The 6,835-nt window shown below is 37.1% G+C and overlaps 1 protein-coding gene across 2 annotated transcripts in view; it reads left to right on the top strand.

Annotated features, from left to right (window-relative positions):
* The window catches only part of ZNF385B (zinc finger protein 385B), a 378,085-nt gene that overhangs the window by 244,936 nt on the left and 126,314 nt on the right, over nt 1-6,835 (top strand). The gene's annotated exons all lie outside the window — the stretch shown is intronic.

Below are 6,835 nucleotides of genomic sequence, written 5' to 3'. Positions count from 1 at the left end.
GATGAGCATTGAATTAGATAGCTGACTATAATTAGATCTGTTTCACAAAAGAAATATCAGCAGGTCAATGCTAGGTTTCATATTAGTAATAAGCATTCACATCACAGTAACATCCTTTTTTTATTTTTTTCTAGTTGGCAAGTAGCATAGTTTCCTGTGAGAATCAGTTCCTGTTACTGAAGTGGAACAGTTTTGCAATTCTGACACTGTTTGTATTCCAGTGACTAAACTGATGATGTCTTGGTGACATTCTTCCTTCTGTTCCTGGAGCTGGTTAAGTAAAGTAAGCCTTGGTTAAAGATTTCTAAATCCTGGGATCCTATAGTCAAATATTCTTCCTTTGTTGGGTTCAGTGTTAAAGGATATATACAAATAAGGAAATACACCTGTAATCTGGGCTTGACTGGGGTGGGAAAGAACCACCTTTGCTCTCCCTCGGTGGGGCAGGAAATGACTGTGGATTAAAGAAATGCCTCTACAAGAGCTTCCCAATTAGCCCACTTTAAAATGTGCTCTCTTTTCCCAACCTTCTTTAGTTCTCTTTTTTGCTTCTTTCCTTTCTCCAGGGAAGGTATGGTATGAGCAGCTCTACTTAGTTTGAATTGGATAGGAGAATGGATGGGGGGCTGGGTCATTCAGTCCCTGGCTCTCTGCTGATACAGGCAGAAATGGAGCCAGTTAGATGGGAGCTAAGCCTCTGATTCGTTTTATGTATGCCATTGAGCAGCTAGAGGGTGATGATGATTTTTTATTGCCTCCTGCCATTAAGTCAGAGGGACAAACTGACAAGTAACAAGAAAATTCAAAATTAAAGCCGACACACCTTTCTTCATTCTTTCCAATGTGCTTGAGTATGATCATCAGTTAATGCTTCTTTGTCCTTGTAAATATATAGGGTAGCAGTCAATAGGTGAGATTGTTCCAGAAAACAGAAATTTTCCTGAAAACTAGAACCAAAGTAGGAAAATAGTAGAGGCTGGAGGTACGGGGTTGAATGGAGCAGGTGTCTGAAAGCCTATGCAGATAAATGCAGAGCTCTCTTTGCAGTGCTTAGGCAAAGTTTTCCAAGAATGCATGTCATTTTTGTGACATTTTCCTTCTGTGTGTAGTCCTCAAGCTCAGCTCTTTTGTGTGGTCATGTTTGCTTTTCAGATTCACTAGCACTGATGGTGGGTCAGGAACATCATCCATATATACACGAAGGACAGTGCTTTGTAACATTTGAAGATGGAAAAGATTCTTCAGTCACTAGGGAGGCTGACCTCAAGGCTGTCAGGAACATGGTGCTAGCCCATGCTATCTGCTGAGAGAGTGACCAGTGATGTGGCTGGTGAGGAGTGAGGACTGAGGCCTTTGCACTGCCTCAGGCTCCTCTCCAAGAGGGAGACTAAATTGGAAGATGCTTTTAGCAGTCATGGTGGGTGAGTCTGGCAGAACTCAAATACCACCCCCTGCCTCTCTTGTTCAGTCAGGTCTTGACTTGTGGGATGTTCTATATAATAATGAGAAAAATCAGCTTCCCTATTTATTGCCCCTCTTTAAAATGAAAAGTTGCTCAAGCAGAACAGGGTTTCATTATAGCAGCAGTTTTGCTGCTCCCGCGAGAAGGGCCGGCAAAGGCTCATCTTCCCAATGGAGGTTAGAAACTGAAGTGGACAAAATGGCTCTGGGTTTTTCAGCACTCCCTGGTTTGGCAAGTCTTCTCATATTCAAACGCCATCAGCTCCTAAAGGAACACGAAAGACTACTTTATCTTTCAAGAGAACCTAAATGCAGGGCAAGATTGTTTCACTTCATAGATTTAGAAATGGAATTTATTATTTGAAGAAACTAGAAGTTGAATATTCGTTAGTATCCTTGATTCTCTTTTGAGAAGAAAACTTGGAAGAAGCCGGGGTTTGGAGATTCTTTTAAAAATATTTTCTTTTTTCCTGTGCTTTTGGGGCTGATGTTAAGTTCTGCCATCTGTAGGACATGTACATGTTAAACCTCTTTTACTTATAAGCTCCAGCTCTTTCAGGAAATTGTTTTTTGCTTATGTTACTTCACCGGAAGAAATTAGCTTCTGTTTCACATAGTCTCTGCATTATTAAAATGCAGCTTGTTGTGCAGAATTTTAATGGACTCTTTAATGCCTTTACATATTAATGTTATACACTAAGAACTATTTAAGTATTCCAAATAAAAATATTCACCAGGTAAATGTTCTGTTTTATTTGTAATCATAAATCAAAAGCACAAGCTAGATATCTTCATGGTCATTTAGAAAAAAAATACCTTAACCTAATACAAACTCAGTCTCCTCGTATCAGGCAACTTAGTCACATAATTTCAAGGGAGTCTAGAATGTATTACTCTTTCTTTTTTTATTCTTATCTCTAAATAGAAAAACAAACAAAAACAAGTGTAACTTACTATTGATTATGTAAGTATGAAATACAGTAAATTCTTAATCTGAGTCAGGTGTTTTTTGTTTTTTTTTTTCTTTCTGTCAATAAGAAGAATGGGGTAATATTTAGTTTATCTTTGGCTGGTATATACTTAGGGATTTTGAACTCTTTGAAAATATGTAAATAAATGCTACTTGGTGAGGTCAACCAGGCAGAAGAGACAGAGAGTAGAAAAGAAGGTGAAAATAAAATTAAATAATACATCACTTAAAAATTATCTACCTCACTTTTTCTGTCACCCAAAAAATAGTAGTTTCTCATCAAATATATTCACTGAAATATTTGATGTTCACTGAAATATTTTATATTAAACTTTCCTTAACCAAATTAACAACCTATAGTGATGGGTTCCAGGTGCCCTCTTTTCAAACAGATAAAGTGGCATCCTGGAATAGTGCTAAGAGCCCTAGATTAAAGCCAGATGATAGCTACAACTTCTGTCTTCCACTCTGCCACTCATTAGGTGGGTGACCTTGGCTAAGTCATTTAACTTCTCTGGGCCTTGTTTCCTCATTGGTAATAATAGAGTCCTGGACCAGATTAATTCAACAGATATATACTGAGCTCCTAAAATGTGTCATGTTTCAATGAGACATTAAAAGCCACCCCTAACTTTAAGGATCTGAAGGTTCAATAAAATAAACACCTATAAAAACTAATGTATGCAATATAGAGACTTTGATACTCCTAAAGAAATTTGTATAAGGTACACAGGGGAACACCAAAACAGGCATGATCAGTTCTGTCTGGGTTTGGGTGGGCGAGAAAAGATGGATAAAGACTTTACAGAGAAGTTTCTCAAACTGAATTTGAATATCATTTTCCAAATGAACAAGGGGTGGAAGGTGTAATGGGCCTGTAGGAGTGAGGTCAGCATAAAACCTCAGGACCTAATAGAGGTCACGGATGACTGTAAAATAAGTCTGAGATGAAATGCAGTGAGTCGCTGGAACAAATGGAAGAGGCTTTGTATGATGCAGGATTCTGGATTTTGTGAGAAGCCGTGCCGTGGTTCCAGGCAGAGCTTGTGCACTGTTCTTATGTGTGCTCTAGAAAAATCACTCTTGGAGGGGGCAAAGATTAGAAGCAGGGAGGCCATTAAGAAGGCTATTACAGAGGCATGTGGGAAGTTGACAGAGAAGACAGCAGTATCTACGGAGTGGAAGGGAAAGTACATGAGACCTGTGACTTCCTGCATATAGTGTTGAGTAATACACAGTCCCTGTTCTCCAAAAGCTTATGGTTTAGTGTGGGACAAATAAAACAAATAAAAAGACACAACTATGCAATTACAACAGAATAGGAGTTTTCAACCTTAGCACTAATGACTTTCTGTACTGCATGATTCTTTGCTGTTGGGGACTGTACACTGTAGGATATTTAGCAGCACTAGATGGCAGCAGCCCCTCAACCCTTTGTTACAAGCATATAGTAGTTACTCAGTAAGTATGAACGCCTAAATGGGTGGATAAATGGATTGATGGTGTGAATGGTTTCCCATCTAAGCCTAGGGAGGAAGACTACAGTTATATGCAGACTTAGGGCAGTAAATTCTGAGGTTATAGCCCAAAAATGGCCCTTTTGCCACTTTTACTGTTCGAAATGCTGATTGTGCAGAGAAGCAGGACTCAAACTATTGATGTATAATTCTGTTTTGTTGTGTAGTTAAATATATATGTGATCTTATTTATTTATTTAAATACTGTTCTCTATTACTTGTTGAGTGAGGTGTAACAATGTTACGTATTTGCATCCATCACTAGTAATCAACATAGGTCTGGGTACCTATTATAAGCAAGTCATTTTAGCATGTTGTGATAGGAAAAACCGGGTTTAGTTTAAATTTTGCTTCAGTTTCAATATGAAGCTGTGTCAATGTAAACAAGAGTTTCCGTGTCATTAGGCTTTAATTTTCTCAACTGTAAGTACAGTGTTGTTTTGATGATTACATGAACTAAAAATAAATAAAGTACTTTATATATAGCAGGTTCACAATAAATGTTACTTCCCTCTGCCTCTTCTCCAAACAATGTATATTATTAGGAATTACATTTGACTCAGAAAGAAAGTCCTGATAGTAATGGCTTAAACGGTTTATTTTCTTCCACACAAAAGCTGTCAGGATATCTGCAATCCAGGATTTATATGATGATATCACAAAATCATTAAGGAGTCCAGGCTCAACACTACCAGTTCTAAACTATAGTACTCAGAATTCCTGCTGAAGCACCAGTCACTACTACTGGGTACCAAGCAGCAGACTAGACAACAGGTTGAAGAAGGTTATGCCCTCTCTCTTTGAAGGAGCCTTCCAAAATGCATTTCTGCTCCAGTAAGCATACTCATGTAAATTCTTTAAGATTTAACATCTTGGAATATAAACAACAAAGTGTTGTTGCAGTTAAAGAATTCTATAGCTAAATTTATTTTACCACTTCTAAATTAGCGTGTATTCCTGTGTATGTATGTATATATGTGTATGAATTGTGTGTATTCCAAAATAAATTTGCTATATTTCAATGTAGACTTTCAGAAATGGAGCTCATTAGTTATAACACTCCAAAATTATTTAATTTTTTGGATGAAATACTTAAATTTTAGACTCAGAACCATAAAAATCCTAGAAGAAGACATAGGCAGTAAAATCTTGGACATTGCTCATAACAATATTTTTTCTGCTGTGTCACCTCAGGCAAGGGAAACAAAAGAAAAAATAAACAAATGGAACTACATCACACTAGAAAGTTTTGCACAGCAAGGGAAACCATCTACAAAATAAAAAACAGCCTACTGGATGGGAGAACATGTTTGCCCATGATACATCTCATAGGGGTTAATAACCTAAAATTTATAAAGAACTTACGGAACTCAACACCAGCATAAAAACAATTTAAAAACAGGCAAAGGACCTGAATTAACACTTCTCCAAAGAGGAGATACAAATGGGCAATAGACATGTGAAAAGATACTCTATGTCATTAATCATCAGAGAAATGCAAATTAAAACCACAATGAGATCACCACACATCTGTCTGAATGGCTATCATAAATAAATCCACAAACAAGTGCTGGTGAGGATATGGAGAAAAGGGAGCCCTCGTGAACTTTTGGTGGGAATGCAGATTGGTGCAGCCACTTTGGAACTGCATCAGTTCCAAAAAATTAAAAATGGAACTGCCTTATGACCCAGTGATACCACTTTTGGGAATATATCTAACAAAACCCAGAACACTAAATCAAAAAACTACATGCACCCCTATGTTCATTGCAGCATTTTTTACAATAGCCACGATGTGGAAATAGCCCAAGAGCCCATCAGTAGATGAGTGGATAAAACAACTATTAAACATTTACAAAATGGAATACTACTCAGCCATAAAAAGGGAACTCTTACCTTTTGCCACATCATGAGTGCACCTGGAGAGCATTATGCTACGGGAAACAAGCCAGTCAGAGAAAGACAAGTACTATATAATATCACTTAAATGTGAAATCTAATGAAGAAAATAAAAAGACTCATACATACAGACTCATACACACATGACTGACAGCTGTCAGAGGGGAGAGGTAAGGGAGCTGGTGAAATAAGTGAAGGGATTAAGGGAAAAAAACTGAGTATTAGAGGGAAAAGGGGTAATAAATGGTGATGGAAGGAGGCTGGACTTATGATTGTGAACACACAATACAATATACCTAATGCTTATACAGTTTTATTAACCAATGTTACCCCAATAAATTCAATAAAAATTTGTTTAAAGAAAGAAAAAATTATTTTATTTTTAATATCACATTACTTACTGAGAAGGCATGGAAAGAATAACACCTCAGTGACAATGAACACACCCAATAGCCAGATCTGTGTTTCTAACTTCCATTCTCCAATAAACAGAGCTAGGAATCTTTAGAGATCAGTGTTGTAATGTCACCAGTGGTAAGTCATTAGTATCATCTGTCCCTTGGTATGAGGTGATGAAAAGGGAACTTTATCTTTGAGGTAGTCTTTCTAAAAACTTGTAACTCCAACCCTGTTAAGGGACATTTACAAAATACCTGACCAGTACACCTTAAACTCTTCATGGTCATGATAAATATGGAACAATCGAGAAACTATCACAGACTAAAGGAGACTAAGGAAGCTGGGTGAGTAAATGTAATGTGGTATTCTGGGATTGGATCCTGGAATGAGCAAGGACATTAGTGAAGTCTGAATAAAATCTGGAATTTAGCTAATAGAAATATACTAAGATTGAAGTCGTAATTTTGACAAATGTACCGTGTAATATAAGATGTTAACATTAGAGGAAACTGGGTGAGGAGTATATGGAAATTCTGTATTATCTTTGTAGCTTTTCTGAAAAGGTAAAATTATTCAAAAACAAAGTTTA

The sequence above is a fragment of the Furipterus horrens genome, unplaced genomic scaffold (assembly GCF_987537825.1).
Source record: "Furipterus horrens unplaced genomic scaffold, mFurHor1.1.pri manual_scaffold_1, whole genome shotgun sequence".
Taxonomy (NCBI): Eukaryota; Metazoa; Chordata; class Mammalia; order Chiroptera; family Furipteridae; genus Furipterus; species Furipterus horrens.
This window is presented reverse-complemented; position numbering and strand designations above follow the sequence as displayed.